This window comes from Amphiprion ocellaris, chromosome 6 (assembly GCF_022539595.1).
Source record: "Amphiprion ocellaris isolate individual 3 ecotype Okinawa chromosome 6, ASM2253959v1, whole genome shotgun sequence".
Lineage (NCBI taxonomy): Eukaryota > Metazoa > Chordata > Actinopteri > Pomacentridae > Amphiprion > Amphiprion ocellaris.
This window is the reverse complement of record NC_072771.1, coordinates 14,521,456-14,549,276: the sequence shown is the minus strand read 5'-3', so window position 1 is coordinate 14,549,276 and position 27,821 is coordinate 14,521,456. Positions and strand designations below refer to the sequence as shown.

Below are 27,821 nucleotides of genomic sequence, written 5' to 3'. Positions count from 1 at the left end.
GCATGACGTTAGAAACACTGGCAGGTGAAGTGAATAGTATTGATCATGTTGTTACAGTGGCACCTGTCAAGAGATGGAATATATGAGGCAGCAAGTGAACAGTCAGCTCTTGAAGTTGATCTGCAGGAAAATTGGGCCACTGTAAGGATTTGGGCAACTTTGACAAATGCTGTGATGGTTAGATGACTGTGTCAGAGAACCTTTAAAACTGCAAGTCTGGTGTTTCCGGTAAAACAAAAGTTTCTAGTATCCACCAAAAGTGGTCCAAGAAATGACCTGTAAAACAGCGACAGGGTCATGGTGCCCAGAGCTCACTGATGTGCATAGGGAGCAAAGGCTGTCACAGCTTGCTCAGATGTCATGGAAGTGTAGATATTTAATAACTTTTTATCCATGTTTCCGTAAAAGCTGAGTTTTAAAGGGCAAACTAAATTCTTGGCAAACTCCTATCTACTGATGAAGATCATGTGACATAATTGTGCCCTCCAGAAAAATTTTGAATAGACCTTGTTGTTTGAGTTGTTGTTTCCAATATCAAAAATAACCTTTAAACCTTCACCAAAATGGATTAGAAGTCTTACAATTCCAGGATAAATTTCATCTGATGGGTACATCTTTTAGCATGGCACAAGCAGACAGCTAATACAACAGTGGAGTCACTTCAGGACAAGTCCCCGGCTGTCCTTGGACGGCCCAACCAAGGCCCAGACTTAAACATCTGTGGAGAGACCTGGCGACGGCCTTTCAGCTTCTCATCCTGACAGAGCCTTAGAGGATCTTCCAGGAAGAATAGGATAAACAGCCCAAGCCAGGTGTGAAAACTGTGTACTGTATAGACTTACTCAGGAACCCTCAAAGCTGTAACTGCTGCCAAGGAGCTTTTACGAAGTACTGAATTAGGGTCTATTTGCCTTTGTAAATTAGAGATTTTGGCTAGAATTTATTAAACTGTATAAACACAGACTTTTTCTAATTTTGTATGGCTTATAGAGTGCAAACTCATGACAATAAATAGCAAATGTGTCTGTAAAATCAGATTAACTGTAAAGTCAGGGAATCTGAATATTTTTTTTAACTACTCTGTAATGCTAATGTAAGTTACACAATAAAGATTACTTCTTTTGTTGATTTCCATTGGTCATACTTTAGGCCAATTTGTATATCTGATTATATGGAAATGAGGCTTTTATGTTATCATATTTATACTGCACAATATTATTGCAATCTTTTTACAACATTTGAAATAAGATATAAAATGCCAAATTCCTCTTACACATTTTAAATGTTAAGTAGAGAGTTGTAAACAGGTAGTTACTGGCCTAGGTAATTTATTTATTATTGAAATGATATCAATATTTCATTTTTAAATGCGACATTTATTGGTATATTGCAACAGCCCCATATGGAATCATGCTTGGTGGTATTACATGAAACCAGATATCTTAATATTCTTTGTACCATGTCTCACTGTGTTGCGTTATACTGAATTGTACTGAAGTACGTGTCACTGTATGGGAAACCATATTTACTTACTTTTTGAATATCACATCCGAGTGTTTGTGTTATGTTGCCTGACAGGGCATTCATTTTAAATCAGACAAGATCAAATTGCATAATTAGAACCATCAAATATCAATTAACTTCTCAAAGACATCTTTAATTTAGTTGTATGCTGTGATTGATCTTAAATATTACTAAGACTGACAGTTTCACACCTCTACCATTCCTTTTATATCTTCATGTCTTCTATCACTTTTATCTGCTCTGTCTTCACCCTTCCCTCTCTATTTCTCTCAACCTCTACTGTTGCCATAGTCACACTGTCAGCTGTTGAGGAGCTTTCAGCATATGGGAGGTGATCACATTTAAAATTACTCACTATCACACTAAGATGAAATCTTGCTGCACAAGGATTTTCTTCTTAACACAGTGCAAGGATTTCCTCGCCTTTACAGTAGATACAACTTCACTTCCACTGGCTCCTACTTTCCCTCCATACTGCTACTCTCAGATTGTCACAGATTTTTCTATCACACTGCATTTTCTCCATCTTTTGTTTTTGTTTTCAACTCTCTCAGCCCAGATTTTGATGTTCCCGACTGAGTTCCTCCCAGGTTTAGTATGTATTTTGTGAAAAGGTAGTTTCCTCATTGAAATTAGGTGATTTATTTTGATGTAAGGATTTATTTTGTGCTAAAAAACTGTTTTAAATATGTCCAGAACAAGAAAGAAACTAGAATAAATTTCATGTTTTAAAATGTGCTTTTTGGGCATTATTTTCTGGATTCTTTTAATAGTCTTGAACATCTTCCTGAGTGATTTCCTCTCCTGTGGAGGTCTGATGATGCTCAGCTGAAAGCCCAGGCCAATCTGACAGGTGTGGGAGTGTTAGGGACGCCTCGGGGGAGTTAATATGGATTAACTACCTTGGCACAGAACAGGAGGAGTTACACAGTGGGCTTTATCTTCAGCACAGCTCTTCACGTGGGATTCAGCCTTCCCTTGTGTATCTGAGAAAATGTCAGACCTGATGACTGGTGTCCTGCCTCATCTGCTGCTTTTGGATCTTCTTCCACTGACACCAGTCAAAGCTTGATGATGTTAAGCCTGTGACAACAACAGTTCATTGATGGGGAGTGGTCATAGCCTTGCGCTCTGCAGTTTACAGATCCAAACATGCAGGACTAACACCACCTGAATCACCTTTACTGTGGATACATGGTGTACAGGCGGTACATTGTAATGTACCTTTCATGCCCTATATCTGAATATATAAACCTACTTGCCAAGAAACTGCAACTCCCCACACTTGGATGCATCAGGACATAACTGAATGTTTGTAATCTGTGTTTTTGCGTGCGTGGGACCAGGTAAAGCCTCAACAGCACTTTGGCCCTGAACCTCCATCCATTCATAGCTAATGAGGCAGAGTAAGCAAGGTTTTTAGCAGCCACTGACTCACCTTGTCTTCTTGCTCTCCTATGAAATGCCCATAGTTTCTTTCACCTGCACTCCTGCTGGCCATGTGCCTGTTTGAATTTGGTGATGCTTGGGACTATTTATAGACTGCTATTTTAGGAGATGCCTCCCTGAATTCATCGTTACTTGGATCACTTCAGCTTGTAGACTGATGATGGTACATACAAAGACAATATTGTGCGATCTGAAATACTACTTTTATTTTATCACAGCTATTTTGCACCTCTCATTTCTCTGTCGGCAGCAAAAAGTCTTTCTTCTCTACATTTAATTCCAAAATACAGCTGCCAGGATTTTATCAGGTTCCAGAAAATTAGAGCACAGTACAGTACACCTATTCTTTTGTCTTTGTACAGGCTGCCAGTTAATTTTAGAAGTGATTTTAAAATTTACTTTTAATAATCCCCTCAAATTTTCCCCATGTTAACATGTACACCACCGTTCAAAAAGTTTGCGGTAACTTAAAAATTTCCTTATTTTTGAAAGAACGAAGATAACATTAAATTAATCATGAATACAGTCTAGACATTGTCAATGTGGTAAATGACTATTCTAGCTGGAAACGGCTGATTTTTAATGGAATATCTCCATAGAGGTACAGAGGAACATTTCCAGCAACCATCACTCCTGTGTTCTAATGCTACATTGTGTTAGCTAATGGTGTTGAAAGACTAATTGATGATTAGAAAACCCTTGTACAGTTATGTTAGCACATGAATAAAAGTGTGAGTTTTCATGGAAAACATGGAATTGCCTGGTGACTCCAACTTTTTGAACGGTAGTGTACATATGGTGTCTTTGTATGCTAGAAGACACTTCATGAGCCAAAAAAGCAGTCAAAACCATGGCTGAGCATTTCCACCTTTAAACTGCAGACCACCAATGACACTTTCAAAAACACAGATTCTGATATTCAAGGTCTCAACACAACAAACCTAACGGACCAAAGGAATCATTACTATCAATTTGGAGTAGGGGACCATCATTATTACTATCATGAATTGCTCCAATATGTCTAGAGTAGTACAGTGTTCTGGCAGAGTCCGTGGTGAGCTGGTGTGCTCTAGCTGTAGTGAGTGGGAAGAGGTGGGTGGAGAGAGCAGGAAGGTGTTATTTTCAAATACTCCTCTCCTAGTGGTCTCCACTTCATCATTGGCCTTCTTTGAAACAACATTCCAGAGGAGATTGATGGCTACATGTGTTTTTTCTTCCTATGTTGTTCTACCATACCATGCTGCACCAATTGTTTTGTTATTTTTTTTTGCTGGATTTTATGGTTATTGCTTCTTCAATGTATTCTTTTATTGATGGTCTTATACTTCAGCCTCTTTTTTATTTTTATGCTATAAAGCACTTTATTAATCTCATTTTGGACATGTGCCTTATATAAACAAAGTTTATTATTATTACTTCGATGAGGAACAAGCTAAAGACATACTTTGACTGTATAAAGTAGTCATGGTAGACGTGTTAGCAATAGAGCCGCAATAATTAATATATTAGTTGTCAACTATGAAGTTAATCATGAACTATTTTGAAAGTCTGTTAATCATTTTGAGCAATTTTTAGAAAAAAGTGACAATTCTCTGATTCGAACTTTTTACATTTTACTGTTTTTTCCTCCACTGTGACCTTAAACTGAATATCTTTCCATTTGGGTTTAGGTTATGGACAAAACAAGACATTTAAGGAGGTGACATTGGACTTTGGGAGACACTGATCAACATCGCGGTGCATTTTCTACCATTTTACAGAATTCATTAATTGAGACAATAATCGGCTTTGTCAACAATGAAAATAATATCCTCTTACAGCTAAACAGTTGCCCGTATTTACAGATCCAGCTTACTCAGAGGAACATGAACTTCCTTTTGGAGTTTTGCCACTTCACCAATATAAATCCATCCATCCATTATCTATACACGGCAAGGGGCTGGAGCCTATCCCAGCTGACTTAGGACAAAGGCAGGGGACACCCTGGCCTGGATTTACACCTACGGACAATTTAGAGTTACCAGTTAACCTTAGCTTGTTTTTGGACTGTGGGAGGAAACCGGAGTACCTGGAGAAAACCCACGCATGCACAGGGAGAACATGCAAACTCCATAAAGAAATATCCCGAGAAGGCTGTTAGGCAAACTGGGAATCTTCTAGCTGCAAGGAGAAAGTGCTAACCAAATGTAAATCTAGTATTCACAATATATTTTGTTGTGTTTTGGTTTTGTCCAACCTCTGAGGGAAATATGAAGCTCTTTAGCTGCTAAATGCTCTGCTGTGTTTACCATCCCTTTGCCAACTTTGTCTGCCATCTGGTACTGGACAGAAAGCTTACAATGTATTTCAGTTCAATTCAGTTTTATTTATATAGCGCAGATTCACAACATATGTCATCTCACAGTGCTTAGCATAGTGAGGTGCAGACCTTACGAATTATCAACATTTGTCCCTTATTTAGCTTTTCACTCTCAGGGTGTGTTCAGACAAAATGTGAGACATATGGCATCTAAAGTCCGTGGAAAGATGACATACATTTGTCGATGTCTGTGCAAACTGAGGTGACATGCAGAACTGAGTTGAAATTCTTTATGGCAAGACTCGGTTGACAATTAATCCATTGTTAATGTAATTCTGATTTGTGCAGCTTTAAAGTCAGGGCAAGTGTGACACTAATTAAATTTTATATAAGCATCAGATGAAAAATATTGTGCCAGAGTGGGCCACAGTGAGAGTTCTTTAAAAGTCAGTATCAACTGGTGATTTGCCTTCCAGTTTGATTTAACAACTATGCCAAAGCTGCCCGTCACAGCTGCTTAATTCAAATATTTGCATGGTTTACAAGCAATTATGCGTAAAACCCAGAACGAGTGATTCATATGGATCTGACTCACCCATCATTGAATCTGAAGGAGAGTTGCTCTTGGTTCTTTTTCCCCTTCGATCTGCTCGGCCCACCTGCTCCTGTGCACCCAGATAAACAGCGGGGTTGTGCGATCCCACTTTACACACTCACGACATCTGTCAGCTCAGCAGCTTCAAAGCCATATCAGTGCATACTATGCATGCAAAGCTAAATTGCTTTAACGTACTTGATTCTTCCATGCTTCATCACTAATTTGCTCTGCTTTTATGTCAGGTCAACATGGGCTAACAGGTTGCAAATCATTCAAACAGCATTAGTGCTGGAAAACCACTCAGAATCTTTGCCATCTGGAGGATTTTAGTCAGAGACAAAACTCATCAGTTCCAAATATATGATAGAACATTCATAAATCAGGTGTATAACAGGTTTTCATTGGACTTTCTGTTATGCAGCTTAACATAGCGACAGAGCAGATTAAATACAGTGTCAAATGTATCAAAACAGGTAAAGCAGCTGGTAATGATATCCTTACAGGTTTTCTTTATTTATGCATTGTACCCGTTGGCTTTCTTTCTAAACTGAGTAATTAATGCATGACAAGTTCACTGCTCAGACAGAGGAATGGCCATTTTCTATAATATCTTATATATAATGCAGATCTGTGTTGAATCAAGGCGACTTCTCTGGCATGGAAGAATGTGCAGATATTTTCGGGGAATGGTTGTAATAAATCAGATAGTAAAGCACCTTCTGTAGCATAGTTTTGGGTTGGTTCAAATATTCAAGAAATGCTGGAAATAGGATTTAACTTGAATGATTTTATTATTGAAAATGAAACCTTCAGTACCTTCAGTTAGACAGTTTTAGATGGGGTTAAAATGCCAATTATTTTTCATACTTTTACACACCAATGTAGAATCTGTTTCACATAGACAAGGGATATGAATAAAAATATGAGGTTTTCATGGTTGAGAAGTGCTGAAATACTTGCAGGATGCCTTTCTTGAGCCCTTCAAACCAGATATTTTAACTGTTGTTTTAGCCACTGGTTTGCTCTGAGGATATATTTTCACTGTTTAACTTGGAGCAAGACTCCGCATATTTCTGAAAGGAAAATACTGTAAAATAGATGTATGTTTTTCTAGACGTAATGCAGGGTCGGTCATTACTCTCTGCCTTGGAACACACTGTTATGTGGCTTTTACGTTTAAGATGCAGACTATAAGATTAGGTGTGTTTACATTTAGATGATATCTCAGTGATTTAATAAAGCAATAGTGATTTGGTTTGTTGTCACAGTGTTTCAGAAATATGTTTTTTCACTGCTGTATTTCATCCTGGATGATGGTAATGACGAAAAGACAGCAGTAAACATGTCATCAGCTACCAGTAATGTGTTTCCTCCCCCCTGAGCCGTGAAGCGAAGGCTGGAGCTGAAATCTGTGGGAATCATGTGGTGAATTGCAATTGTCCTGCATATGTTGTACAGCCGAAACCTTCACTGTGGGGAGCACCAGGACTGTTTTTCACTTTGACCTTTAAATATCATACCTCCCTCAAGCACAATCAGTAGATTTGTTGGGAAAAGAGTGCAGCTGTTGTTGGTGATATCAGTCCCTGTCCGATTTTTGTTTCTATTTGGTCACAGGTGTTCAAACTTGAGTGAAGCACAAACAAGCAGTGAATTGATGGACACCCCTCCATAGCTCTTGCCTGGATGTTGAAGTGGTGTCAGCACAAGTCAGGAAAATAGTTGCTGATATATTGTTGCAGTTCTCTCCTTGGATGTCTTTTTGGAGAAGGACTGACTATAGATAATAAAACTTGAAACTTCATCCTAGCAATGGAAAATTGGACATTTCAGCAGCAGTAACTAACAACATGATAAAACTGAAAAATGGCTGTAAAATTTTTAATTGATGTAGACGTAGTGATGTAGAGCATTTTATAGAGATCTTGCGTTTCTCCTATTTGCCTGCTCAAAGTGAAGTGTAGTGAGTTTTCCCACTGCCTTAGTGGGTCACGTTCCCATCCAAGAACTTGTCACTCATCCTGATGAGTTGTTTATTGAAACAGTGTGTAGCCAAGGGCTGAGGGAACCTGTATAAATAACAAGCTCTGAATCCAGCACCGAAACTGCAATAAAAAAAAATAAATCAACTGTCATCATGTTTTTAAACGGGGTTAATCTGATGTACTACTTTTTCAGAACCCATATTTTCACCACTTTTGTTGCTGTGGGTTCTATTAACCTCAACTTTAAGAGTATACCTAGTGATATTCTTTATTTTCTCTATTGTGAGCAAATCCTGTGAACAAGGCAATAACAAAAAAGGGATCCTACTAACATTGTGTGCAGCCAAAGCCTGATTGATTCGATTCTTCTGTGAGACCTGTAGTTTTTTTGTGTCCTTTCATGAGAGGTGAAATGTAACTAAGTACAGTTACTCTAGTACAACGGTGAGGAACCTCTGTTGTACTTGAGTCTTTTCTTGTCATGACACTTTACCTCCAATCTGCTAAATCTCAGAGGGCAATATTATACTTCCATCAATACATCCATCTGAAAGCTTTAGTTGCTGTACAAATTATGTTTTGTGCACAATGTTTGCATGATGTTTTTTTTAAACTTCTCAACAGTTTATACAAGTTCAGCTGAAACTATTAGTTGATTAACCAATTACTTGATTGACAGAAAATAGTTTAGCAGCTATTATGCAAATCATTTAAGTAATTTTTATGCAAAGCAGTTTATGATTACAACTGCACAAATGTTAAAATTAACTCCCTTTTCCTTTTTTAATTACTGTAATAATTTGAATGCATTTTAACAAGTTTGACATTTGGATGGTACGTTGGACAAAACAAGCATTGTGAAAGTGTCACTTCTCCTCTGGGTAACAGTGACAGCATTTTCTTATTATCTTAACCAATCAATCTGTAGATTAATGGAGAAAATGTTCAGCAGTTAGTACATAATGAAAGTATTTGTTAGTATCAGTCTTATGCAGAATAGTTAACATCGAACTCCACTTCAACCAGCTACAAGAGAAAATGCTGTTTTTACATTAATGCATGAGTAGTAATAACCTAAAGATGTAATATGTAGTAGTATAACACTCACAGGGGCTATTTTACTGCACTAAATACTTTAACACTTTAAGTACATTTTCTTGATTATGCTTACTTACTTTTACTATCTTAGTACCATTTTAAATGCAAGACTTTTAATTTTACTTTTTGAATATAAATCTCAAGCTACAGTGTGTTATTAGTTACTTCCTGAACCATTTTTGCAGTTTTCACGGGTTGTCTTAACAGTCGCACAATCTAGAATATTGCTAACCTCATTTTTTTAATAGTTGCAACCAAGGAAGTGTATACAAATGGAAAAATACTGCAAAATTATTGAACTCAACAGATATAATTTAAAATGTAATAAATAACAAGGCATGTGTAATGTGATGTAATGTGTGTGTAGTGCACGTGCAGTTACACATGCTCTGATGCTTTTTCTGGATGGTTTATTTGTTTTAGGGTCTGTATTCTAACGCAGACAACGAAGATATTGTGTGTGTTTGCATGTGTTTGTCGGCGCTTGTGTGGGTAAGTGAAGGACAGAATTGCTGAGCAAGTGCATGATTGAGCGAGCTGGTGAATGAGCAAATGAGTGAGCAAGCGAGCAAGCGACTTAGCTGAGTGTGTGGGTGAGTGACTGAGCAAACGAGACAGTGTTTGAATGAGCGTGTGAGTGAGTGATTCATTATTATTGATACGGTGTGTTTTCTCTGAGTGTTACTGTAAGTGTTGCTGCAATGTGTTTAATGTTGTCTGGCAGCCAAAGGTCTGTAATCCAGTATAATGGAGCAGTTGTTGCGGTAACTGGTGTAACAGTCTGAGTTTGCTGCTCTGCCCACAGCTCTTAGCTTGCCTCCACACTACAGTGATCTCTGCTCACGTTCCTCCTCTCGCTTGAGAGCTGCTCCGATTTTTCTCCGGCCTTTGCTAGATCTTTGCCATGGATGACAGGACAGGGTGAGCATTGGCCAGGTCAGGCCCTCGTTCCATTACATGACTTCTGCAACTCTAATGGGGGGAGTTTCTGCAGCCTTTCTAACACAAGAACAGAGAATTTATATCATCTCTGTTCTGTTCAATATGCATAGTGGTCTGATGAAGTGCCAAAATGCCAAACTGCATTTCAGTGGGGCCCAGTGAACACGGCACAACTTTGGCTTCTTCTCCATCATGTACACTATTGCAGCTCTTCACATATCAGATCAGATTCCAGATCAGATTTCTTTATTATCATTTCTCACACAGTATTACAAAAATGCACATCCTGAAATGAAATGCTATTTCTCACTACTGGTGTAGATTGTGTAAACAATTTCATATAACAAACTTTAAAAGTGAGCATTAAAAAGATTAATAAATAAATAAAACATACAGTGACTATAATTTACAAAATGTAAAACCAGTCACACATAATTAGCAGCAGTCCTCTCATAGAGACGGTTGAATATGGATGTCTGTGTGTGTGTGCGTGCGTGTGTGTGTGTGTGTGTGTGTGTGTGTGTGTGTGTGTCCTCTACATCTCCTCCTCTGTATCTGTTTCACGCTGCTCCCAGTATCTTCTTCCTCACATGGGTTTGTACCGATCCATGAATGTCAGCGTTTCTGTGTGTGTGTCTGTTTCTTCCACACACACTGCAGTAAACCTGTGTGTGGAAACAGACACACACAGACTGGAGTGAAACTGACACAAGCAAACGAAAGGAGACACAGGTCAAATCGATATTTTACAATTCTGTTGTGAGCTAATGGTTGTGGCTGAATTATTCATAGTTTTCTGCTGTGTAATCAGCCTTTCTGGATGTAAATAAAATGTGAAGAGAGGAGGGAGATTTGTTTTGGTCTGAGATTCTAGTGCTTTGGCAGCACTAGTAGTAGTAATATTAGTGCTTCTGGATGTTGCATACCGCATATATAAAAGTGAAAGACGCAGAACTGAATCTCATCTTTTAAATTACACTGAAACACTAGCTAGCCATATTTCTGCTTTATTAATTTTTATTACGACACCTGCAATCTACTCCCATTGCTTGGGATAGACTATTTTTCCACGAAAAACCTGCATATTTTCTCTTAAAATCACAAGTTGACCTGCTTTGACATGGTAATGAATGTTTTCAGAGATGGAGATCTTATATATTCCTTTTATCCTCCCAGGTCTCTGCTGAATCACACATCACAGCATGTTGGGTATGATCAGGGGGAAGACCTCTGAGTGGCTGGGAGGATTCATACACGGCCTCCCTCCAGAGCAACATGCTTCCTAGCTCTCCAGGGGTCTCTGTGGCGCAGTGGTGAGGGGGAGCCGACTTAGAAATATGAACTGTGGCCACCACTGGGTCTTTGAAGCTCAGTCAGTGTACACACAGATTCATTTGTTTGGGCCCACTCTGTAAAACCTAATGCCAGACCAGTGATGTGTGTTTCCACCTTGTTTTTTATGGTTTGTGTCCTCAGCACGGGGCAGTGAGGACAAAGCAAAGACAAACACTGCCTTTCCTTGTGCTATATTGAACTTGGCATGCAAAAGCACGGAATTTGAAACCAGAGATACTAGAGCAGTGTGTGGTGGTGGGGGCTGGGGGTTGAGAGTATATTCCAGAAGCATAAAAATGATGTGAACACATGTCAGATGCTTCACATTCCAAGCGAGCAAAATATGTTGTACTGCACTGAGAAATCCTCCTTTTTTCCTCCACGCTGCTAGAGCTATGTTTGATGACTGCAACATTAGCAAGATAAGCCGACTAATTAGTGTTAAACACCTGAGCTCCGACAAAAGCACCTCTCTGTTTCTTCCAGCCATGATGCACCAGCAACAGCAGAAATCAGAGCTTCCTCTCTGCCTCTGTGCTGTCAGTATGTTTTCACACCCATAGAGGGCAGCTGTGCTCTCCACAATCTCTCCTCTCTGAGTAATAGAGTAACAAAGACAGTGAGAGAGAGACATATAACACAAGTTATAAGAAGAGGTGGTGTATTTCCCTGTGTTACTGCCCTGCCATGCTTTTAATGCCCAGAAAGAGTCAATTTCTTCATATTGTTTATGGCTGCAGCATATTGAAGTGTGTGTGTGTGAAGCACCATGCAGGACCTTAATGAAGTCAGGCATCTGCCACAGACAGCGCAAGGATTTGTTTTGATGCTGAGCTCTCTCATAGTTACTTTGTATCTTTCTGTCTCTCTCTATTGGAATCTCACTCACTTGAAAGCTTTTTTAAAAGCCATCAGCACGACTGAGTTTGTAACGCAGAAGAGCAGCCATTGATTACCACTGCCCTAAATGACTGGGGGTAATGAATCATAACGCACTGAATGGTTGGTTCCTGACACCGAGATATTCAGTGCAGGCTGGGAAAAAAATGGCAGCTTCTTGTAGAGCGTGGCTACAGCTGAGCTGTTGTTCTCTGGCAATACAGTTGGTTCAGGAAAAGACTCTTGTAGCTGTAATATGTTCTTGTCAAGCAGCAGAGGAAGCAAAAGAATGCGACGGAGCGAGTGCTGGCATGGAGTCAGCGCTCTGTAGTCAGGATGCTGGCAGACACTGGACTGTAATAAACCAAACAATATCACATTAACACTCAAGGTCCGCCATTAATGGGGCCTGACTCTGGCCAACAGATGATATTGAACACACACACACACACACACACACACACACACACACACACACACACACACACACACACACACACACACACACACACACACACACACACACACACACACATACCAGTGTAGTGCCCACTGTCTCAACACTGACGATTTAATTCCTTGGCTGATAATTATAACTGTTATCTGTTGCCTTAGAAAAATTATTGAGCTTGTCAGCACCCATGAATTTACTCTGTATCATAAATTAAGGCGCGGGTTGCGTTTTATCCCTTTCTTGCTGGAGTAAATGGAGGCAGTTTTTCCAGAGGCTAAGTCTGCTTTACTGTACTGTATGTCACACGTGACAGACTTTTGTTCTGCTTTCCTGTTGTGTAAAAGCATGGAGAAAATGAGTCGGAGATAAATTAGCCACAGTCGAGCATAGCAAGCCACAAACTGGAACGACGATGTGCCATCTAAGCTGAACTGTGGGTACACATGCAAATGAACCTTAACTATACATATAAAACTGCAGAGAAGTCTCTTTTATGATCTCTGTTCTGGAAAATGTCTGCTACTATGGTAGCAGTCAGGTACGTAGTGCCATCACCATGTCTCACCTGTTGCTGCCACATGATCAGTACTCGAGCTAAAACAAATCATGTGCCTGAGTAGCAGCAGCAGAACTATGTGGCTACCTGTAGGGAGGGTGGAAAAAGTAGGACTTACAGGCTTCTATTTTGTATTGCACTCAGGCACGGCATGCGCATCCACATCCATCGCAGAGAGTAGCTGTCAGTCAAAATGCTTCCTGTGACTGTCAAATGCTACAGATGGGGAAGGGGCAACAATGGTGACCTTTCTGAACCTCAGCACTACACAGATCACTCCAAATTGTATATTAATGGAAGATTTAGCACTTGGGATGTACTTAACTTCCAGGCAAGTTGTTAATCACATAATATTCCAGATAACGCCGAGCAGTTTTACTTGCCCTGACAGCTACGTTATGAAGGTCAGAAGTTGGGGTCAGCCACAGATAAACACACGCTGTGATCTTGTGGGAGTCTAATGACTTGCTTGAGGACACCTCGGCAGGGTGGAGGCTTGTACTGAGTGTTGATTGACTGATATATGATCTGTTTGCTGATGTATTTGTTGGTCCTTAAGCAACAAAATACAGCAATGCACATGTGGCAAATATATTTATGAAATAAAGATATTTTTCAGTCTTGGCGGGGGTCTGAAACAAACCGCACCAATCTGACAGTGCACCTGGAATTTGTTTCTTCAATTTCTACAATGCCTCTGACACACCTGGGTAGAATATGGGGAACGATGTATCTCAGCATTGCAAGTTGAGATGACGTCTGATTTGATGCACAAATCCAGCTACCCTTACTGTGAATACCTTTTATCCATCCACACACCCGGTTCTGCGTTGGATCACAGCTTACTATTGGATGGGAGTTTGAGTACATTGCGGCGAGGCTGTCAGTCCGTCACCAGGATGGCACATGTCAACAAACAAACAGTCACATATTTCACTTGATTCTTGATTTGTGTGCAGACACTGTTCCTATACTTAGCTTTGCAATTAGCCTAATTTGAATGTGTGCTCCATTGAGGTGGACAGAGTGGAGCAGTCTTCCAGGATATGGATGGATAAACAACCACAACTCTTGTTTCCAGAGAATATTCGAGTGTTGATGCTGTTTGACAGCAGCCTGCCACAAAACTCCCTCATGAGACACAGACATGAGATGTTGAAGTCCACCGTTGCTCCCTAAATCCCTATCAACATTTCCTTCATCTCTCTATACAGCTTTATTTCATACCCTTCTCTCCTTCTCCCCCACCGTTGCATCCTTTCTATCTTTGTCTTACGCTATTCATGTCTCCTTCCTTTTACCCTCTCTTCCCACCTTCTCTCATTTGAGATTCCCTCTTGTGGCACCCTGCAGACTCCATTTAAATTGGATGGAGCTTGTGTGGCTGAAACAACACCAACAAAAAGTGAAAGATGTGATGTTTATTTCTCTTCCTGCAAACAGACAAGGCTGTCTCATCCAGGCTGTGGAGTAAAGATGCTGGGCTGTTAGTGCAACAGAATAAACAGGTTCTGCTGTGTGTTAGTTTGGGCCTTTATCCAAACACATGTGGCTCATTATTTGAGAGATGTTCTGTGATTTGTGAAAAATGTTTGACAGATATTGTGAGGCATCATCTACCATGCATTAGCCTGCTTTGCTGGGGAAGGGAAACATTATTGAAAGACTAAAACTTCATAGCTGACTTTGAGCTGCTATGCCCGTTTTCTGTTTTCATGCCATCTCTCCGCTCCCTTGCTCTCTTCTCTTTGTGCTTCCGAGGTCTTTGTGTTTCCATCTCGACAGCTTTCACCCTGTCCTCCGCTACCAAGACTAGTAAAACCAAAAAACATATTATTCTATCATTTGATGAGCGGAGCAGCTTTTGTCAGTTTACCCACCTGCTGCAGTACAGAGCTGATATGATTCGGCACATTGTGGTTTGTTTACCTTTATGTAATAGTTTGGGCTATTTATGCAGCTTTAACTTTCGGAAGCTGCCGCTCTGAATACCAATCTCTGTAGCTTTGCAGTGTTGCTGCTTCTGCACAGGTATTTACTGCTTTTGGACGGGTTCCAGACTCAGATATATGGCTGGATGCTTAAATAGATGTCAGAAAAGTCTGCACTTGCAGTTTCTATTGGGAGAATTCAATATGGTGTAACTTTGTTGGGTGTGAAAGGAGAGGTGAGGTGAAGTGGGCTGAAGATATAAATGGATAGAAATGCACTGAATGTGCAAAATGTTTGGGACACGATATTGAGTTGCAGCCCCTTTTGTGCAGTTTAAAAATCTAACTCGCCATCTTTTCTTATGTAGAAAGCACCCTATAGATTTTGCAAGGGAAATCAGTAGGGAATAATGACTTTTAGCTGAATTCACCATCTCTTTGTACTGATGTTTTGTACGTTTTTATATTTGACTCCTGAGTGACTGTGGCCTCTGAGACAAATTCCAATCAGCAGGAGTGACATGGCAATTAAATACTGATTTCTAAATGTTCGAAGGCAAACACACTGGGAGCACAGAGAGAAGTTTTTGTCAGTGTGTGTGTAAAAACTGCAGGGACAATACAGTGGGTTTTAGTTTGCATTTTTGAGTGCCACAGATAGGGGGTCGGGGCGGGGAACAGATTCCATGGTGCATTAAGTCTGTCTGAATGGATTTTTACTCTGTCATAGCACACTGTGCTCCAGTTTTCATAACAGCATTGAATCACCATTTCCATTTCTCTAATTCTTTCCATCTTTTGTTGCAGGCAGCAGACTTGGCAACTATTGTTTGACACGTTGCTTGTGCCAGAGAAAGCTGTGTGTATGCTTGTGTGTGTCTGTGTGAGATTTGAGACTGGCTAATCCATAAGCCATAATAGGAGACTGTTGCTTTTAATGCCATATCAAGTGGAAGTGTGTGTGCACAGTTGTCTGCAGCAGTATCCAGTTTACAAACTATCAGAGGTGAGATGGGAGGTTATACTCTGACAAAACTTGGATATACAGCAATTTTTACTGCTGTTTGGTTAATTCACAAAAAGAAAAGCATTATGGTCACACTGACAATCACTCATTTAGTATTTTTCCCATAGATTTGTGAGAGCGTAGAATCAGTGAATTATGCTTTAAGAAGTGGTAATGTAAGAGCAGGAAAACGAAATGTGTGTTTAAAGGGTTTTTCTGCAACAGCAGCAATAAGCTTCTTATTAATCTAGAGATGGATGAATATTTTATGACAGAAGATGGTGTTACGGGGGGGAGCTGGGGAACCCAAGCGCAGACTCACAGAAACTGACAGACGAATGAATAACTGAAAGAGATTTATTTCACAAAATAACTAATCAATACAGGAACACAGAACTGAACTGGGGGGGAGAACCAAACCAAAACTACTAAACTCTAACAACAAACTCTATGACTATAAAAACGGAAATCTACAAACTGAACCGACTAAACAAAACTAAGCGAAGGAGGGATACTCACAAAAATGGGGGAACTGAACAGAAGGGGTAGGGAAGCAGGCTCGGGGAATCTGGGGTGAACGGAGATGAGACTGGAGCTACTGGCTGGGGACAAAACAGGGCTAGCGAGAATCCAAAAGAACTGCTGAGTCCAAATGAGGGAAATCCAGAGGAGGGGAAAAAGAGTCCAAAAACAGAGTGCAAAACAGAGTGCGAAAACAGAGTCCAAAAACAGAGGGCATGTGGGTCGATGATCCGGCAGGGAGTGAATGAACGGGCAGAGCTTAAATAGGTGGAGGTGAGGTGGAGAACAGGTGAATGGTGTGAACTGATTGCTGCAGCTGGAACTCATTGAAGCAATCAGCAAGACAGAATGCAGGCAGGTGAAGCAGGTGAAGCAGGAGGGTGAGAGACAGGGAGAGAGAGAGACACATGAGGGAGAAGTGACAGACAGACAGAGGGAGCCAAAGAGAGACAGGTCAACACAGAAACAAATCATGACAGGGGAGAAAGGAGGAAAAAGAGGAAAAAGGGAAAGAAGGGCAGGGGCTAGAGCCGGATCCTAACAGATGGAGCAGGAGACAAAAGGTCATAGAGTCAAACATTCGTGTACCTGTATTGAATCTGTTTCATAATTTGAAGATTGGATCTGCAGTCTACAGAGAGTCATTTCTTCCACAGAGAAGGAAATCATGACAGAAACCTTTTTTGATTTCAGAACCATTGAATTTAGCCTTTGAGGCACTTTGACTAGTTTTCATTATGCCTCGGCTGAATTATTTTTGAGGAAAATCAATTCTACCTGAGCACTGGAAGAAGTGCTTCAGTATTAACATTCTTAAGAATATCAGTCACTCTGAGTGGGTTAAAAGACAAAAGAAGAAAAGTTCAGATGAATATTCTTTTCCCCCCACAGGAACTTTAATTCTGGGTGTGTCTCCTCACTGAAATACAGTAAGACCCTTTCCACCACTGCACCCTCACCACCACTATCTTTTCATCCCATTAGCAGTAAACTCATTGGACTTCTGATAAACCATGCAAGGTCACTGAGTCATTGACCAAAGACATCAGTGTAAGGACTCCATTCTTGGCAGTAAAGGCCCAGTAGCCTTTAGTTAAATGATGGTATGAGAGTTTGGAGCCTTCCTTCTAACCAAGATGCAAATGTAAAGGAGTAGTTGGTAAAAGACTAAGGAATGCTCTTTTTGCATTTTCGCCCAGAAATGGATGAGAAAATATACTACGTTCAAATGAAAATTGTGAGATTGTGATTAAGACTTAGAAAATCACATTCACCAAATGCTTTGTGTTGAAATGGTAAGTAGTGAGAACAGCATCTAGTAGCAACAGAGACTAATGATTTAGCAAGCTAACAAGTGGATGACGTAGTGTAGGAAGTGCATCGGAAATTAAAATATGAGGCTGTTGGGAACATAAGCATTTTACTCAGACATAAAAAAAAAAACAAACACAAAAAAGCAACAAATTCTACAACAAAACTTGCAATATATTACGTACCATTCACAAAAAATTAGCTTCCTCTTCCTCTTATTAGCTTAATTTCTGAAAACATAAACTAACATGTCATAACTCGAGAAATGGCGCTTGCAGAGCGTTTCCACATATAAATTTGTGAATACCACATAAATGGAGCATTTAAAGGAACCTTTTTGTAAACATGACCTGAATTAAAGATACCACTCTTCCATCTCTGAGCTGACCATGAAGCTACAACCAGGACAGCATTAGCTTAGCTTAGCTTAGCTTAGCGTAAAGACTGGAAATTAGGGGAAAAATCTACCTGAAACCACTTGTCAGTTTTACAGTACATCAATTCATCAAACACAGTGTAATAGGTTCATAAGTCACTTTCAGAGGTTTTTGGAGGTAGGTTTTGTTACTGTTGGGTAAAACATCTGACCTTTTCCACCTGTCAGCAGTCTTTTTGCTTAGCTGAGCTAACTCTATCTGCCTATAAAAACACAAAATACAGACTCAATGCAACCCTTGTTAGACCCCTAAAAAGATATTAAAACATGAATGGATCTAAACTTTCTCAGTCTTAATGAAATCAAGACTGAAATCATTATCTTTGGTTGACCGGACCTCTTGGATGAACCTGATCTGAGCTACTTTTAGGCCATTTGGATTCATACAATTGATCTTTTGTGAATAACCCTGGAGTGATTCAAAAAACAGATTAATTCAGTTTTCAAAACTAACTTTTTACAGGTAAATTTTTCTGCCAAGTTAAAGGTCTAACTCTCTCCCAGAGATTTCAAAAAAGCATTCATTGCCTTTATTACCTTTTGGTTAGACTACTGTAATTCATTGTATGTGGAAGCTGTTGCGTCTTCAGCATCTGCAGTTTGTTAAAAATGCAGGAAAATGAAAGCTTGCTCACAGCTCTCCAGTATTGGCCTCTCTCCCCTGGCTTCATGTCCATTTCAGGATTGATTTTAAAATCTTATTTGCTCGTTTTTTAAGGTTCCAAATGTGTTGGCACCACCTTATTTGGCAGAACTCTTTTATCATCATACCCCAGTAAGAGCACTGAGGTCAACCAACCAGATGCTCCTGAATGTTCCATAATCCAGGCACAAAAATAGAGGCGATGCAGCCTTCACAGTGGCTGCTCCTAATCTCTGTAACAGTTTACCTTTTCATGTAAGAACTGCTCAAACTCTGGAGACTTTTAGGTCATTGCTGAAGCACCAACTCTTCTCACTGGCATCTTATTTAAATAAAATAAATTTTACTGCCTTTTATCCACATTTGTCTTCTAGCCTTTTTTTTTTATTGTGTTTTCATGGTTTGCTCTTTTAATTATACAGTTCTTTAGTTCAACTTATTGACTTTAAATGTGCTTTAAAAAATGTATCTTGACTTTGCTGCTTCCAGCGAAAGTGACATTTTGTTGCCCGATTTAATGAATTATACTCACCTTTCAAACTGCTGCTTTGATTCCATCATATGATTAATATGAATAACATCATTTATAGGTTAGCAATGTCTGGTTTATTTTCAAAATGACAAATGGTAAGTATTACCAGTAGAAAATGAGCAACGTTTGCAACTTTGGCTCGGATTTAATCATTAGGCCTCTTAACGCATTGCATGTGGGAACCTTCTGGACAGAATCACTTCTGTTAACTCCCTCTCTCCTGTCTGTGTGTGTGAGGAATGCTGCCATTGATAAAGAAGCCAGATCTCTCTCCAAATGACTTCCATGTTACGTCATCTGTCAGCATCATTTAACCTCCAGACGCTAAGTCTGAGGTCCAGTCCTGCTGAAGACAGGAGCTGCAGACAGTGAGGATAATCAGTAGGAGTGTTTCTCAAAGGCAAGAAATGTAGACACGCTGCAGCTTTGTATCCTGGCTCATAATGGAAACATTATTAGAGATGATTTGATTTGGAAAGACAAGATCAGTTTGGTTTAAGTAATTGTTGGCAGATCTTGTTTGCATGTTTGTAATGCTTAAAAATGACCGCTGAGGGGTTCACGCATTGCTCAACAGGTTAAGTGGGCGACTCATGTATAGGGGCTGGTCCCCGACGCAGCGGCCTGGGTTCGATTCCTGCTCACAGCCCTTTACTGTATTTCTCCCTCCTTTCCTGTCTGTCTACACTGTACCTATCTAAAAAAGGCCCAAAAAAAAAACCTTTAAAAATGACCACTGACTCACATGCAGCCAAATTTCAGGTAAAAAACAATAACGCTGCAGCGCTGTGTATAGTCTCCACCACTGACTACCTGTGTTCCTATGGTAACGGAGAACATATTCCCTGGCACTTGAAAATAGTGTTTATCTTTTAGCTCAGTCAGTGATGTTTTTGGAATGGAACCCCTGCTGGTTAATCTGGATCTGAAATTCCTACCATTAAATGATAAACGTCTCTTAGCCACAGCTGTGAAAACAATAAAAACAAACTTCTCTTGCAGGATGAGCACTGTGAAGAAATCCATATAGGTCATTTTATCGGGATATTGTCTTTCATTGTGAACACAAATTGTATTTCTAATAATTCATTTGGTTAATCTCATATAGTTTATAAGGGCTGTTGAGAGGTTTGAAATGGATCTTTCAGTTTTTCTTTACTGTCACAATCTGGGGCACACAGATTATTTTGTAGCCTTGTATCAACAGTGACTGCAAGACCACCAGCGGGCCAATCTCCCAAAATGTGCTCCCACACAGGCAGCCAAACTGTACAGCCTGGGTTCATATGGTCCAGTCTGCCCTCCCCCACCCCCTCCTCACATTTTATCTTCACCCCAGCCTCTGTTCTCAGCAGGTGATCAGACACATTGGACTGCACTCTACACACTGTATGCACAGGAATTTGTGATGATTATTTTATTCAGCAGCTCACGCATAATTCAATCTGCAATATGTTAGAAAATAGTAAATAAAAAATAACAATTGTGTGTATTTACCATAAAATGAAACACAGAAAGCAGTACATTCTTACTTTTTTAGAAAGATGGAGCCATATTGCGAATGGCAGCTTTGCCAGTTTTCACTTTCAAAATAATGCACTTTTTTTTTCTGACAGGAGACTTCTGGAATAATTTATCAACTATCTCAAGTGTAGCTTGTAGTATTGTTGAGCAGTGTAGCATGTATTGTGTGAGGATGTGAATTACCATTACAAAAAATGAGCTGGTGCTGCATTTTAAGCCTCGTTGAATGTCAGAATAGTTTTTAGACAGCTACCTCCAGGCCCAGTTCCAGATCAGCATGACTTAGGGTACTTCTAAAAATTTGTGACAGGGACATTAGTTAAAGAAATGATCATTATTTGACATAAAGAGATTATCTTTCAGTTTCTATGTGTCTACAGCTGCTTTAATCTTTTTGTCAAAGAAAAATTGTGTGCTATGATGAAGAGATTATACTGGAACACAGCTGGTTGGTAACAGTGCTAAGTGAATACAGCACGTTGTTTCTTTGCTGTATGAGTCGAAACAGTACCCATGCCCTCAAAGTGCGTCGCCCCGTCTGTGCTGTTGAATGCATTATCTTCACTGCCATTTGAAGTTTCCACAAAGAAAATATAGCATTGTGTTTAGAGAAATATTAATGATACTTTCTGTTTTTGCACCATGAACAGCAAAATTAACACTTTTCCCCACTGTGTTGAAGAACTGAGTATTTATTTGGACTCTTCTGCGCAGGCTTTTCTTGACTGAGAATGTCTGGCACTTGTTGAAGTTGAGGGCCAAAGGTTGGGAGCCAATCATGAAGCAGAAGTGGACTAGTTGTAAAACGTGCTAGGCTAACTTTGACTGGAGTCTTGTTCGTGACTTTGCTGCTGTCAGCATTACTGTTGTGGAGGCTGTACTGCTGCGTAGCTTCACTTTGGCCTCCCCAACTATTTTAGAACATCCATTCAATTAGCAAACACTGTAGACTGAATTTGTCCAGCCACAGTTAGAGGCACCCATATGCAGCAACGCAAGCCAACATGGTGCAGCAGACCAGCACAGTTTCACCACTTTACTGAGCACATGACATGATGGTAGAGTTTAATGACCAGACATCATTCCAATTTCAACCAAGGGTGTAAAATATTAAACTGAGGAAGAAATATGTCCAGGAGCTGAGACCATAATACAAGTAGCTGAAAGGAAAGTTATCCTGATTTCTGAAGTGAAAAGAGAACTCTTTGCAAAGAAGAAATAATTAGAGTAACCACATTAGTCTCTCATTCAGAAGACTCACATGGTCAAACACAAGGACATAGGATTTTTTAACAGTAAAGCCATCACATTGCAGCCGTGTCTGAACTGCTGCAGCTGTAGCAAAAGCACGTGTTGGTCCAGTGCACCTGACAGAGAAGGCTGAATCAAATTCACTCCTCATCTGGGCTTGTGCTACGCCGCATTCTGTTCCTGTTTGTCTTAACCTGCCCTCTCGCCTCTTTTTCAGCTTTCTCACATACTCAGAACAAAGTCTAGATTTTCTCGAGGACCAGCAGGGTCTGCCGAGATGTTTCTGCCTGGTCGCTTCCAAGGCGCCCATCAGACTGTGACCGAGGCTCTGGCTGGGGAATAGAGACCGCTTGTGTGTGTGTGTGTGTGTGTGTGTGTGTGTGTGTGTGTGTGTGTGTGTGTGTGTGTGTGTGTGTGTGTGTGTGTGTGTGTGTGTGTGTGTGTGTGTGTGTGTGTGTGTGTGTGTGTGTGTGTGTGTGTGTGTGTGTGTGTGTGTGTGTGTGTGTGTGTGTGTGTGTGTGTGTGTGTGTGTGTGCTGGAGATGGAGGAGCAGGCAGAGCAGGCTGGCTACTCTGACCCCTTAGAGCTCCATCTGGACTGTGGGGGGCTGTCATTTAGGAGAGCAGGGCCCGAGCGGAGGAGCAAATTGCTTTTTAATCGATCATATTCCCAGTAAAAGCCACTCCCAGCAGCCGCTTGCCTACTTTCCATTCTATTTATGGAAGCCGTCCACCTCTGACTACTGTATGTGTGCTGTGTGTGAGAAGAGAGAGAGAGAGAGAGAAACAGAGAAAACAAGCCAGTGGGGATGAGTTATGTTGACCACTTCAAATCAAGACAATAAAGACAGAATCTTCTACTCTTCTCTTAAGTCAAAGACTTTGCATAGACGTATTTCTGCTCATTAAAATCAGAGTGCTACAGGGACCTTGTGTTCCTCGTGTGGTTTAAATTGACATGAAGGCTGATGGCAAGCTGTTTTGATAGCAAGCTGTTCCTTTGTATTTGCAGAAGACAGTGACTCCACGGCAATGAAACACGATCATCAGACACAGCTCCACCAACAACAAAAAGAAAACCTTCCCCCAGCGTTAAACACCACAGACCTACAGTCGAACATGTCATGTACTTTAATAGAAGCCCCACAATGCTGTAATGTGATCATTTTCCCAGCTCCAGTTTCTTGCATCTATTTTGAGTCTGATGCCCAGTGTTGAGTCTCACACTAACAGGCGCTACCGTGCACGAGTAATAAATTATGACTCAGCCCAATGTCGCCGCCGCTGATTGTTGGAATCACTTTCTGAGATGCCGTTGTTTCTAACTAATCTGTCCCTCGAGGCTTTTGAAAAGAAAGTTTAAGTCTTTATTTGCTTGCTCTGTAGAACAAAAACATTTTTTGTTCTTTTCATAAAGCATTGAATCGCCCCCTTTGTTAAAAAAAAAAAAAAAACTGAAAAAAAAAGCTCCAGCTGTAATGGTGTCACATAAAAGATCCTGCAGAATGAGCAATACCAGTGAATGAGGCCGCTGCTTGCAAGCACTCCTGTCAGTTTTCCTTTGCAGGCCTCCCAGGAATTGTAAATGTCGCCACATTCTCAACAAGACAGGTTTTTGCTATTGGCTGAAAATTAGCTTTTGGGTGTGCTTCTTTTCCTCTGCAGTGCACCAGAAAATCTAGCTCTGTTTAATATGACTGTAGAAGCAGCACAGGCAGGATCTAAATGAGATGATAGGGATGTTAAATGAGATAAAAACAAAGTATTATGTGTATTTTACACTGGCCCGGGAAGCACAACTCATTCTAACTAATGCACACAAAATACAGCAGCACCAGACAAAAATAAAACATGTTGCAAATAAATACAATAGGCTGAAACGCATTTGCCTATTTACTGTAACAAAACATATGCAGCATAACAAAACACGGAGCGTAGTTTTAGTAGTGAGAGGCAGAGTGAATTAAAGAGCTCGGAGTGAGGAGAGGAAGGGGAGAGAGGGGATGGAGAGGTATGTCAGGTACTCAGCTGGAGGACCTGCATTCTCTCTGTCAGTATCTTGTCACGGTCTCGCCCCCTGACCAAACAGGACATGAGCCTCAGCACCCCATGCTGCTGCTGTCTGCCTCTGCTGCTGTCCTCACTCATACAGAGGCTGATATTCAGGCAGCTCTCTGTTGTTTACCGCTTCCTCTTCTCCAGTCTCTGTGTGTGCTATGACACCAAGACGCTCCAGCAGCCTTCCTGTTCAGGCAGTCGGTGTTGATCTTAAATTATATATCTGATAGCTGCCAGTCAGTACTGTTAGCTGACTGATATGCTGGAGCTTTCCCTTTAACTACAGCATGTCAATATGTTGATGTTGTCATTAATATAACACGTCTGGCAAGCTGGGCAAGCTGACTGGAAGAGATTTACTTAGCAGCTTCGGGGCATCAGTTAGCACAGCTTAGATTTGGGCAAGGTGTCACTTTAAAAGGGGATGTTACAGCAATAGGAAGCGCGTACATAAATGATGATCCATTAAGTCTGATAAATGTCAATGAAAAATGCCAATGAAGCCTCTTTCTCCCATGTGGTGCATGATATGAATTAGTCAATCAACATTAATGCATAATCTTCATGGGTGTCGGACTATACTTGCGCTGTTGTGTTGATCCTGACCCCTATGTACAAATGTAGATGAAAACTACAGCAGTTTCGATAGAGTTTAATTAGATAGCTATTTCCATTTTCTTTGTTTTTACAGTCATTTACTAGTTCTTGTAAGTAGTTCCAGATGGGTGGCTTATTAAAATACCTGTCTGGTCAATATTTTAATCCCTTAAAATTTATCTCTGAGCATCAAAATTAGTTTAGAAGTTGTTTTTTTCAATGAAGATAATCAGTTCCTGTCATACAATGGCTTATATGTACCTCTACACAGTTGTCTACTGAAGAAAGTCATTGCTTCTCTCACTCCTTGCTGATTGCAGCTTGAGCACACCAGCTCACTCATGACTTTACTCAAGCACTGTGAGAAAGTCCATGGTACACAGTGGGAAGTTGTAATACTGGAGTAATTCAGCCATGCATGTTTAAATCACAAACCTATTCTTAGAGCAAATATTGAGACAAAAAGCCCTGCCCTGCAAGTTGACAGGATTGGTTATTCAGGTTTGCTGCAAATGAAATTCTCCAAGTTTGACTTGTTATTGGTTAGTTTGTCATCAGTTCACTGTAGTGTCAAGATGGAAATGCTTAGCCATGGTGCTGACTGCTTATTTTGCTCATGGTGTGTCTTTTAGCATATGAATAACCCCATATAGACAGGTTAACAACATAAAAAACAGATTTTTTATTACCAAATGGAGTTTTTAATGGAAAGAACTGAACATTTGCCTCCAACAGTGAGATGATCTGGTGAATCTGTAATACTGTAGGGGGCATTTTGCTGACATGGTTTGGGTCCACTCGTCCCTTCAGAAGGAAGGGTCATTGCAAATCAATACAGAGTTCTTCGCAGTGATCACCTTTATCCTATGAATAAACATTTCTTTCCCGATGGGAGTGTTCATTGCCAGTATGATAGTACCTCCATCCATAGGGTCACTGAATGGTTACAGGAGTGTGAAATGATGTGAATCATAACTATGGCTTTCATAGTCACCTGGTCTTGGTTTTGTATTGACATGTTAGACAGCAATACATTTTATAAGTAGAGTTTTCTAGTTTCTAGTTTTAATGTCAAAGAGCATTGAACCTGTTTTCTGTGGCAAATGATGGCCCAGTTCTATAATTTGTCACTGGTCTGTAGTCTTCACTGGCATTATGGACTGCACACCAAACAGTAGAAATGTAAACTGAAGAGCAAAGACTGGTTTGCTTTGACTGATACTCTGGAAATGCACATATTGACTCTGATCTTTCCTTGTTTTCATTCCACTGACACAGAGGTCTTAAAATGTATTTCATTCTGTTTTTTAGGTGCAGCAGCTCAAGAGTTGTGACTCTGGTCTGATAAATGTCAGCCTTCTCTGATTTTTGTATGGGTCTTTCTCCTGAACCAAAGGTGAGTTCCTCCTCTTTCCAAATCATCCATCCATCCATTATCTATACACTGCTAAATCCTCATTAGGGTCGCGAGGGCTGGAGCCTATCCCAGCTGAGTTAAGGTGAAGGCAGGGGACACCATGGACAGGTCACCAGTCTACCACAGGGCTACACATAGAGATAAACAAGAACTCTCACATTCACACTTATAGACAATTTAGAATGACCAATTATCCTCAGCATGTTTGTGGACTGTGGGAGGAAGTCGGAGTACTCAGAGAAAACCCATGCATGCACAATGAGAACATACAAACTCCAAAGAAAGATCATAAACTGGGGATCTTCTAGGATCGAGGCGACAGTGCTAACCACCGATCCACTGTGCAGCCCCTCTTTCCAAATCAGCTAGGCTGTAATATACTGGTACCAGTGGATTTATGTAGCAGGTGCAGCACACTTTATGGACAACTGCTGAAAGTACATCCAGGAAACAGACAGTTTTAATGAAACAAACTTAGTTTCCACTGTTAAAGTTTCTTGCACAAATCCGAAGTGCCCAAGATCTTTTCAACAGATTTCCTGGGTTGCCCTTGCTTTCACTGTCTTCCAAAGTACTGATGTTCTTGTTTCAACGAAGTCAAGTAATGTTTTCTTGCCACCTGACAGACAATTCAGGCCTTGATGTTGGTTGCCCGGGGGCTATAAACTGAAACTGAACCTATTTGTGGAAGTTAGGATACAGAAGAAAGAGAAAAAGAAAAAAATATCAGCTAAATGGTCAGCCTTTTCCAGCCTTTTCTTTAGTTACCTTGACAGGAGTACTCTTTTAGTCATTGATTTACTTTAGCATTGAGTCACTACACTGTGTTGTTCCTTTTTTGCTACTAAGTTTAATCTTGTTTCTGGCAGCTAAAACTGCTCATTTGCATAGTTTGGCTGAAGAAAAAGCACATCCCAACTCCAAGTCATGTTTTGTTTCTGTCTTGGTCGTGTACTTGCTGTTTAATGGAACTGAGCTACTGCGTTGGCTGTTCTTGAGGGAGCAATACATCACCAGAGCTGCATCTGCGTACCTCAACCAAGAGTTACGGCCTGGCTTCAGATGAGATATCAGCTTTAACATGAAGGGAAGATTTAAAGACTTTTAAAAAATTCACGCAAAGTGGTGAAGACAGCCGGGCTCTGACATGTGGTTATTGAAGGCACTGGGACAGGAGATTAAGCCACCCCCACCACCTCCCTGGAGGGATGATTCTGCCCCGGTTCGTGTCTTCTCTGCTACTCCCCTGAGAGGCAGGGTTGCTGGGACAGAACCACTGAGTGATTCTTCACTGTCATCTGCTGCTTCATTGCCAGTTAGCGTTTTGCAGTGAGCAGCTAAGAGCCCAAATATTGTTGGTTTGTTTTCATCATTTCATGTTTCATTTTCCACCTCTCAAAAGCTCTAAAAATCCTTCTTTTATGATTCATGAAGGTGGGAATAAGTGGCCATCTGTGGACCGACTGTTTACAGCA

At 40.5% G+C, this 27,821-nt stretch overlaps 1 protein-coding gene across 12 annotated transcripts in view; it reads left to right on the top strand.

Moving 5' to 3' along the window:
* Positions 1 to 27,821, top strand: part of arvcfb (ARVCF delta catenin family member b) — a 274,511-nt gene that overhangs the window by 37,681 nt on the left and 209,009 nt on the right. For all 12 annotated transcript variants that reach the window (XM_055011233.1, XM_055011229.1, XM_055011239.1 and 9 more), the window contains exon 2: positions 26,241 to 26,325. The gene's annotated coding sequence lies outside the window, so the exon portion shown is untranslated. The remainder of the gene's footprint in view (positions 1 to 26,240; positions 26,326 to 27,821) is intronic.